The sequence below is a fragment of the Melospiza melodia genome, chromosome 5 (genome assembly GCF_035770615.1).
Source record: "Melospiza melodia melodia isolate bMelMel2 chromosome 5, bMelMel2.pri, whole genome shotgun sequence".
In the NCBI taxonomy this organism is placed as follows: domain Eukaryota; kingdom Metazoa; phylum Chordata; class Aves; order Passeriformes; family Passerellidae; genus Melospiza; species Melospiza melodia.
In genome coordinates, this window is record NC_086198.1 from 43,029,447 (window position 1) to 43,039,829 (window position 10,383).

General features: G+C 44.6%; 1 long non-coding RNA gene across 1 annotated transcript; it reads left to right on the top strand.

The window, feature by feature from the left end:
• Positions 1-4,982: 4,982 nt before the first annotated feature.
• On the top strand, positions 4,983-7,074 carry LOC134419050 (uncharacterized). Its single transcript, XR_010027953.1, has 3 exons — positions 4,983-5,182; positions 5,366-5,512; positions 6,968-7,074. It is a non-coding gene; the product is annotated as an uncharacterized LOC134419050 (long non-coding RNA).
• The last annotated feature ends 3,309 nt before the right edge of the window (positions 7,075-10,383 follow it).

The following is a 10,383-nucleotide window of genomic DNA, read 5'->3' on the forward strand; positions in this document are numbered from 1 at the left end:
AGGTTTGAATTTTCCCCCCAGCCTCCTGTTAATGATGTGCCAGTTTGGTGCTGCAGGAGAGAGAGAGAATCTGCATCTGTGGTAAACAAAGGTCAGAGGCCCTGGGCTGCCTGGGCTGCTGTGCTCATCACAGGGAGCAGAGAGGGCTCATGGTGTCTCAGTGTTAGCAGTGGCCTCACAAAAGAGAAGTGTTTGAAATAACAATGGTTTGAAGTAGTGTGTTACTGACCCCCAGTTCTGAATTTTAAAAAACACAAAACTCTCAAGCCTTTGAGTACCTAATGATGGCTGAACAAACTTGGAATGACCTGAGGAAGATGGAAAGGGACAGAAGTTAATGCTCCCAAAATGCAGCAGAGCTCAGTAGCCCTTAAAAGCGGTTAAAGAGCTTTTACCATCTCTTAAGTAATTACCTATCATCATTAGTCATTGGAAGTAGGAAATGATGTAAAGGGCACAAACATGATAGAAATAGAACGGCCAGCTTCTTGTGGGTTTCTTGAACAAGGTCATAAAAACGTGGTTATTAATGCTGAAATAGAAAGGACAAACATTTACAGATGTTGTAGCTGCTCTGCCTCAAAAAGAAAAGCATTATGTTTTTCCTAACAGTAAATATTTAGCTCAAGTCTTGTTCTTGTTACCAGTATGAAATGAAATTTATTATAATGCTCATCTCCAAAAAATAACGTAAGATGTAGAGGATTTAAGGGTTCTAAATTCAATGCGTTATAGCTCAGCTAAAACCAATTATGGAAAACCCAATTTGAGGATCATGACTTGGAACAGATTAAAACCAAGTAACCAAAACCCCCCAAAGCTGTGTGTGCTTTTAAGCTGCATGGTTTTACATGCAAACATGCACACATTTTTACTTTTATATCAGTATGGGCTTTCATGGCCCTAATTCTGATTTCTTTTTGGCCTGCTTCTTAGTCAAAATAGCTTCCCTAAAATGCCTTTCTTTCAAGGTGTTAGCTGCATCTCTTTAAACATTCTGCTGGAATTTCAGTCTGTAGGTCTGAGGTTGCACAGGGATGCTTGGGTGGTACTTGGCTGTTTTTCAGTCCTATTTCCTTCAGCAAGTGGATCCATCTCGCTGCAAGTTCATAATGCCCCCTAGAGTTACACACCTAACCTGCCCTGACTGTGAGCTTGGAGACAGCAGCAGGAGAGGCTGCTGAGACCCAACAGTGCCCAGGCACATGGCCACAGAGTGGCACAAACAGAATAGAGACACAGGAAACTGCAGGAACCGTCCAGAAATCAAAGAGAAAGTTATGTACAGGCTGTGCAGGCTGACGCTCACTTGTGGCTGCAATAACAAATTAACAGTGTGAGAAGTGGAGAAATCTTGTTAATAAAAAAATGAGGACTCAGGCAGCTGCTGCGGCAGATGATGGAGAAAATGTTCAATAAATATCAAAAAGGGGGAATTAGGATGGCAAAATCAGGGCCCCTGGGGTAAGAGAAGACAGTGTAATGGCAGACCAGGTAATAAAAGGAACAGAAACTGGTGCTGCTCCAGGCTCCTTGCAAGCAGCTCCATGCCTGATCCATGCAGTTGTTCCCACTGTGATCCCACCTGATCTGCTTTTCCATGCAGGAGGGACATGGTGTGCATTCCCTGGCCTCAGGGGATCCCCACGAGCTCTGCCCATGCTGGGAGCCCCTGGGCACTGCCCATGGAGGGAGCTGCCCATGCTGGGAGCTGCCCATGGAGGGAGCTGCCCATGCTGGGAGCCCCTGGGCACTGCCCATGGTGGGAGCTGCCCATGGAGGGAGCTGCCCATGCTGGGAGCCCCTGGGCACTGCCCATGGTGGGAGCTGCCCATGGAGGGAGCTGCCCATGCTGGGAGCCCCTGGGCACTGCCCTCTACCAGGAGCCCTTCAGGCCCCTCTGCCTCAGGCTGGGGCTCTGTGGCTGCAGCCTTGGGGCACTGCAATGTCTGCACATGCACCTAAGGCCTTCTTTCTTTCTGGGGGCTCTTGGCAAAACCTAGTGAATAATATTGAAGTATTTTGTTCTATCAGAGTTACTTTTCTCTGTATACATTTTTTTTAATGTGAAAAGTGTGCTCTATATAAAATGTGCCACATATTTAAAACAAAACCAATTTTATTTTGGTTTTGCCTGCTGCAAGTCTAAACATTTAGGTAAAGAACAGAAGCATTGGGTTTGTGTTGCCAAAATCTTGCTCATAGGGTACTTTATCCCATTATTTTTTCCATCCGTTTTGTCTCTTAGAGATTATTGCAGCAGCTTAAGAGTTTGATTCATTTCCACCAAGGCGTAGGAAGAGAAGGTGCAGAGAGACAGAACTGCTTAAAACCTCAGTCTTAACTGCTGAAATATTCTGTTTATGAAAATACCTTCTGAATTTATGTTCGAAATCCTCTGCCTGATTTGCTGAATGAGGAGGAAGGGAGAGCAGGGGAAATTTCTCTGTCAGCTCTCCACAAGTACAGCTGTGTTGAATATTTAAATCTGGCATTTGCAGTCAGTGCATATTGTGATCTGCTTTTTTTGGGGAGCAACAATCTGTGAGAGATTATGATTGCCTTTTTATTGGAGTAGAAACAAAATATCAAACAAGCACTGAAATATATTTTCATGTAAGGTGATGTTATTTTCTATTTTAATCACAAGCTGTTTGTGAGAGCCTCTGCCCTGTGTTGCTTTAGAGCCCAGCAGCAGTTTGGGTGGGTGTGTGAAGGGCAGTGTGATGTCTGGGTGAGGGTGGTGCCCCGGAGCCCCCAACACAGACAACATTGCCAAAGTGAGCACCTTTAAATCAGTGCTCTGACCCCTCACCAAAGCTGGGCTGCACAGTCCTTGAGTGCCCAAGGCCCTCTTGTTGAAGCAGCCTCACTCTGCAGAGTTGCTGTGTCTGTGGGGACAGCTTCATCTGCTCTCAGCCTCGCCCTGCACCTGGGCCGTGTCTGCAGCCCATAGATAACAGGGTGCTGCTGGCACAGAGCCTCAGGCCTGGGGCTGATTTATGCACTGCAGGGAGAGCAGGCCAGCCCTCGAGGCCAGAGCCTCACCCCTCCACATTTCAGTGTCCAGGAGGGTGTAAGGGGGGTGAGGCTGGAATGCTGACCTTCTGTCAGACTGCAATATACCACAGATCAGTGCAATTGGTGGGTTACTGCCAGGAAATCAGCTACTAGTGCACGGTTTTCTGTGAAATAAGCAGAAATGCAGCATGCCTGAAATGGAAAGGGAGCTCAGGACCCACGTGTCACCAATTCTGCACACCCAAAGTCCCTTGGGTGTGAAAAAAATGGGCAAAATAATTAGGTTTTCGGTTTAGTTTGGTTTGGTTTGTTTGGGGCTTTTATTCAAGAGAGTCAGGCAACCTGAGCGATTGTGGAGGAGAGCACAGAAACCAGGGCATCTCAATGGCGTTTGAAGGTGAGAAAATTACTGTGGTGTGAGTGAATCTGTGCAGCAGAAGCAGCACCAAACCCCTTGATGCCTTCTCAGGAAGTTAGAAATGTGAGTCCCCAGAGTGTTGAAAGCAGTGACAAAGAAGGTGTGACAGTTAAAAAGCAAATATCAAAAATCAAATAAAATAAAGCTTTGAACAAGCTGAACTCTAAATATTTAAAACTCGTAAAAAGTGTAAGAAGTGAAGCAGAAATAATTGTTGGTGCTAATATCTAAAAGTCTTAGGCATGTGTCAAGGCACCATTTATTCCCTAAGATGTTAGATGTCACACTGACAGAAAATTGTCACCCCCAGACCAGACCGGTGTTTTTGGAACTGCTCAGTGTCCAGTCAGGCAGTGACAGTGGTTAACAACTTCAAGCCTGATGCCTGGAAATCAAATAAATGGGAGTGCTCCTGCTGTAGGCTGGGGCAGGATGGTGGTGGGAGGGGATGGCACTTGGGGTCCCCAACAGCTGCCCACTTCACCCACTCCAGTGAGCTTTTACCCACCTTAGGCTGTTCCCTTCTATCCCTGCTGGCAGGGTTTGGATGGGTCAGTGGGAATGCAGGAGCCCAGACAGTAATTGCTCCTCTGGATTTTAACCCAGAGGCACAACAGCCATTTTACTCTGTAAATCTGTAAATATTGCTACAGGCCTATTTTTGTAACATTGCTTTAGATTGGTATGCTCTCTGGAAAAGCTTTTTTTTAAATATTGCAAAAGCTGGAAGAGAGCATTGGGCTGAGATGGCGATGTAGCCAGCAGTGGGGATTGGTGGAGGAACGAGGGAGAGCAGCAGAGCTCTGTGACAGCAGAAGTGAAAGCACCCGCAGGGAAGCACATTGCAGTCCTGATCCACCAGGAGCAACCTGGGATCAGCAGCTGCCCCCTGCAGACTGCGGGCTCCCTGAGAGCAGCACAAAGGTGTCCCCTCCTGCCTTGGTGAGATCAGCAGCCTTTCCTGGAGTGAGAAGCTGAGCCCTTTCCTTGTACCTTTTGTGTCGCAATCTGCAGAGAATGAGGGAGGCTTTTCCCCTGCCTTGCCGAGTGTGTTGCTTTAGTGCTTGAGTGTAGCTCTCAGCTCAGGCAAAGAGAGTTCCTTCCATTCACAGCAGCACTCGAATTGTTGGGCTACTCAAGGAAAAATATTTCTCAGTCACTCCTTTGGAATCTGCTGTGTTTGACTTAGACGTGCTAAACATGAGTGGAATGAGTGGGAGAGAATAAAGAGCTTTGATTTCTCAAGGCTGGTGGTGGTGATGGGAACTCTAGTCTAATTGTATCTCTTTTTTTCTCTTTCTTTCTTTCATCCCATAATTGAACAAGCTGCTAAAGGAGCCTTAGGATTAAATATTGAACAGAGTGGTTCCTGAGTGTCACAGCTGATGCACCAGAGACTTGTGCTGGTTCTTTTTACACTTGTGGTGTTGAGGGAATGCTCTTGGCACAGCTTTGCCTCTCGTGCCTGCAAACACAGAGCTTTCAGCAGCAGGAGGAAGGATGGAGAGGCTCTGTGCCTGTGCACTAAGCTGGGAACCCTGTCTGGCTTGGACAGATCCTCTCTGAGGAGAGAGGGAAGCTCTTGAGTTCCCTCTGCAGAGGGAGTTCCCAGGAACAGGCAGCCTTGCCTACAGAATTCACCACTTAAAACTGACATTCCGCCAACAAAGACTAAGAAAGGAAAAGAAACATAATGAGTAATCTGAAGAGACCGCCATGCTGTGCTGAAAAAGGCCTTTAGAAGTAATTACATAAAAAGTGTGAGCTTCTGTGCAGAGTTAGGGTCCCTGAATGGATTAATTAAAAACAAAGATGCATTTTCTGTCAGAGATCTATCCCAAGTGAAACCAAAATGCAATCAGATTCAGCTTTTAGATGGAAACTGACTGTGCACCAATAAACATTTTTCCTTTTTTAACTTCACAGAATAACTGAAAGAAAGCAGAGAACAAACACCACCAGCTCCCCTCCCTGTCATCAACACTGAAGTACTTTGCTGAAGCAAAATGTTAAGAAGCTGGGACTGGACATTTAAAGAGTTGAAAGTTACTGAATTTTCTGCCCAACCTGATGGTGAGTAACAATTGCCACATTCCCTGCAGGATGTGAAATGCCTGAGCAGGGGAAAGGAGCAGGACAGCTGAGGAGCTTCAGTCACAGCCTGTGTTGCTTCAGCTATTGCCAGGGGAAGGCGTGTGGCTCATCAGAGTAGTTTGTATGTAAATCAAGCGAAGTTATTTGTGTTTCAGAGTTACTTAGAAGTCAAACAGCCCTTCTAGAAGGAAATTTTAGTCTTATCAACACATGCATTCCACCTTCCTCCCAACGGGGAAGCAAATAAAATAGCAAGGAGAGTATTCCCAAACAGCATTGCTTAACAAACAGGTTGGAAGGGCTTGCTTGCTTTTTTTTTAATCCAGTAATAATGCTGACTTGATGTCTCTTTTGTCTTTGTATTTCACTGCCTCATGTTTTGAGCATAGACAATCATGTAGGAATCTTCTGGTTTGTACCAGTTCATTACAGTGGTGCTAATACAATTTTTTTGTTGTTGCATAGTGGGAAAAGATGCAGAAGATAATGCTGGTGTCTTACATGTTCTCAAGAGCTCAATAAGAGATGGAAAAACCCCAGAAATGCAAATCTAAAATGGTTAGCATTGCTTAGCAGGATCTTTCCCAGCTTATATTCTGGGTGTTGGTAGGCAATCCAGTCTGATTACACTTTCAAGGCGGGGGCTGGCATTTATCCAGTCAGAAATGTTGGATTTTGTTAGTGAGACCATGTTCTGTGTGAAGACAGCGATGCCTGGGTGAAATTCCATGGCTCCTGTTGTGCAGGAAGGCAGGAGAGCAGGTCTTAGGGGTTCACTAAGCTCTTGAGATGCATTTCTGGGGAACTGTCAGTCAGTCTGGGAGTCAGGCTCCCAGAAGATGCGAAGCACACAAATGTTTTTCTTTTTTAATTCTTCCTTCTCTTAATGTGCAATTGAGCATCATGTGAAAGATCTGTTGCAGACCATAAATGATATCTCCAGGGCAGCTGTGGTTGTCTCTCTTCAGTTTTCTCTTCTGTACACTTGGGGGCTCTTTTGTGTAAGAGGTGAGCACATTGAGCTAACAGAGATTCTTAGGAAGGGGATTAACTTCTATCCATGATGGATATTCCAGTGAAGTCCCACCTATGAGCAGAAGAGAAAGGAAGAGAGCAAAGGGAGTTGCACTGTACACAGAAAGATACTCCATAGATCTAATGAAAACATAAAAATACTGTCTGCCTTGCTCTTAGAGGTGGTTGGAAAAATTACTGGCTAAGTCAAAAGAGTCACACCTGGAATTTCAGTTGAGATTTTCAGAGGAATTCTTATTAAATGTCTTCATATGATGTGGAATGATGGTGTGAGAATAAATGGTCTTATCATCACATTAGCTACCCCAGACATTACACTGCCCATGGCTTCATCATCCCCTTTTCTCTGCAGCTCCCCCCTCCATGCTGTAGCCTAATGCCCTCTTTTCTCATCACCAGGGTGGAGAGATTCAGTGCCCAGCTCTGCAGTACTGCCTTGGAGATGCCTCCTTTTGGCTTTTGTGCCTTGTTCCACGGGGAGCCTCTCAGCAGAGTGGGTTTAACTGGGTAAGTCTGTTTGGCTGTCACTGTTACTAATGTGCCCAAACTTGGATAATTTCATTTCTGTCCTTGTGTAAAAACAGGTTTGTTTTTCAGACCTTTTCCCTCTGGAGACCACAATGATGCAAATGCTAACAGAGCTCTGTGCATTTATGCATACACGTGTCCCAGAGCCTAGAAGCACAATTTCCCATCAACATTCCCAAGCAGGGAACAAAAGCAGGTTTTCACATTAAAAGCATCTTTTTGTGTTTGCAAGAAAGCTCTGTGTGAGCTGGCTGTGCTCAGGCAAGTGCACTTCATTAGGTAATTCTGCTCTCAACTGTGTGCTCACAAACCATTCCCATTTAACCTCAGAGAAAGATGTGCATGTGTGAAGTCAATGAGCTCTTGCATTCCTGGGAGTCATCCTTTTGGAAACTGTTACCAACTACAATAATTATATTTTTCAAGCTGCTTCCTGAGGTTAACAGCTAAAGGCCACTGGAGATCCCCGCTCCAGTTCCCAGCATATCATGGTTAAAGCAGTGCAGTGGTGTCCAGCCCATGCAGAGATGTGTGCCAGCCACAGCACCCAGGGCTGTTAAGGGTGTCAGGGGCTGAGAGGCACCACAGGTACCCAGGGCAGGTGAGTTTGTACTCAGAACAGCACAACAATGAACAGCAGGAGGGTCCTTGCTCCTCCTCTCTTCCCCAGGGGGGATTCTCTGAACTTCCCTCCCAGCCTGGTGTTCCATGGAGCTGGGCTGGGCTAAGGGATCATAGCAAATAGCAGTGAGCTTCCAGAGCAGGGAGAGAGAGGCAGCAGGTGGGAGGTGTGTACAGAACATGGCTCTGGCTGCTGGCACTGGAACCAGGGTCACTGCTGCCTGGTGGCTGCCACTGCCAGAGCCACTGCTGTTATCTTTGTGTTCTGGTGGCACTGGAGACCCATTTGCAGTGCCAGTCATTTGCTTTGGTCTGTTTAAAAGATGCCTGAAGACTCAAGAACACCCAATTCCAGTGACTTGTAAAAACTGTACGTACCTTTAGCCTGCTGAAAAGTTCATACTTTCAAAATTCAGAGTTAATGTCTTCATGCAGAAGAAAAAGCATAAGAGCATAAAAAGTCCAACCGCATATTCCTCACCTTATCCTGTGGGAGTTATTCTTGATCATGCAAGTTCACACACATAATTCCTATGGATGCTTGTATCTGACAGTCTCTTTTGTAATGTGGCTGCTGTTACAAATCCCTTTTTTTTTTAATAATGACCTGCTTTTATTCAGAAATAGTTGGGCTGCAGCAGCCCAGTCTATTTTAGATAACAAAGACTGTGCTTTTTAAAGCTGAACTGTTTGAATGCTTTTTAAGCTCTTCTTTTTAAATGAGAAATCTGATATTCTCCAACATTTCAGGTTGTACATTTGCTGTAACAATCCAAAAGCTGCTGATGTGCTGGGGTTTTTGACGTTTTTAATAAACTGTTTTCGAAATAAATGGCAAAATTCCCCATGGGCACAAGGGTATCAACAGTAGTGCTAAACATCTGCTGTGTCTCTGTAGACTGCACCATGTGGAACCTGGAATATCTGGTTCAGTGCTGTGCCTGTCTCCCAGTTATCCTCAAAACATCAGCTTTTCTTGGAGAGCATTTGGTAAAAGCTCCCTTCATTGCTTTAAGACAATTCCCATGAGGATATTGCTGCTTCAGATCGATGTGAAATTATTCAGATTAGAGAAAAACAAAGTTGTCAACATTTGTGTACAGACCAAAACACTGCATTGCAATTATAAGTGTGGGACAAGGCAGATTCCAACAGCATGGAGCACGTTGTCATTCTGATTTTTCCCCCAGCATTTCCAGCTTTAATAGAGTATTCTCTGGTCCAGAAGAGTAATTTCTTTTGTAAGAAAAATCATTAATGTTACTGAATTCAGTCCCCAGTTCTGTCTTACCTCAGCAGACGAATGCTTGTCATGGAAGTACAAATCACGGCCGACACAATGGGATTTTTGTTCCCATTTCAACAGCTATATGTCAATATGGTGTGGTAAAAAAAAGGTGAGAGCACAGGCTTTCTAATGATAAGGATATAAGGCCTTATTTAGGGAAAAAAATCGAGCCCAACAACTACATTTTGTCTCATGTTTGCTAGTTTATAGAAAACATGTCTGCTGTAAATTATAAACCAAACAGCCAGAGGTATGTGCAGCAACAGGACCTTTCAAAATCTTCTGAGGCTCCCTGAATTGCAAATTCTCTGGAGTTGCATTGTTCTCTGATTCAATTGCACAGATTAATGTGATGCATTCCTCTTATGTGCATCACTTTTACTGCACTATATGTGTTTCATGAGCATGGTTTGTGGGTGAAGAGGGAATTGTACTGCCACAGGATGAGAGTGAAAAAGCATAATTGAGAAACAAGTCATGAACATGCTTTATGATGGCCTAACAGCCATGCTAAGAGTCTCCCTTCACATTTATGTGCAAAAGGCACTTTAAGAAGCAGTGTCTCACAAAATAAATTTAATTTTGGCATTAGGATGCTGTTATAACATACACAGCCTGTAGATGACATGAAATGCTTGTCTGCCATACACCTCAACTGAGAGACACAAACACAGCCTTGACTGGGGGGAAACATCAAAACCCAGGGCTTTTAGTGCTGGCCTGACCTTTGTACCCAGAGGAACAATATTTTTCCATCTAAGAGCTTTTCACCTTAGTTTGCAGTAGGGATGTTATTAATATATAAATGGTGACAAGAGGTTTTCACCCAGATTATACATGTGCAGAAATCCATACATGAAGCTGGAACGTCTGTCTCCTGCAAATGTGGCCAGGAAAGGGAGAGAACCTGTGCACAAATGAACCTCACACCTGCACTGCAGAAAGGCGCCTTCTACCTGTCCTTCCACCCATCTGTTCCTCACCCAAGGAGTCCTTTTTGTGCTGCTTTCAGTGCCTGTGGAAACAGAAAAACTAAAGAAGGATGAATAACTTCTGTGTGAAATTTCCTTCCAAGGAACTAACTGCAGATTGCAGTGGTTATTAATACCAGTATCGCAAGTCTAATCAGGGAAAATTAGGAACAAGCATTTACTTTGCATTCTACAATCTGTGTTTGGGCTAGAAAACAAGAACTCTTTTTCTCTTTTTGGTACTGACTTTCATTTTCTTGATTTTGTTGTTTGTTTAAAGAAAATAATGGGAAAAGGAAATCCATCTTGGGAAAGAGAAAAGCACTCTTGTCACCTGGGATATGGAGAATGAAAGGGGAAGTGCAGGATGAGAAATGGGCAGAGGGAGCTCCCCTGCCTGAGATGGA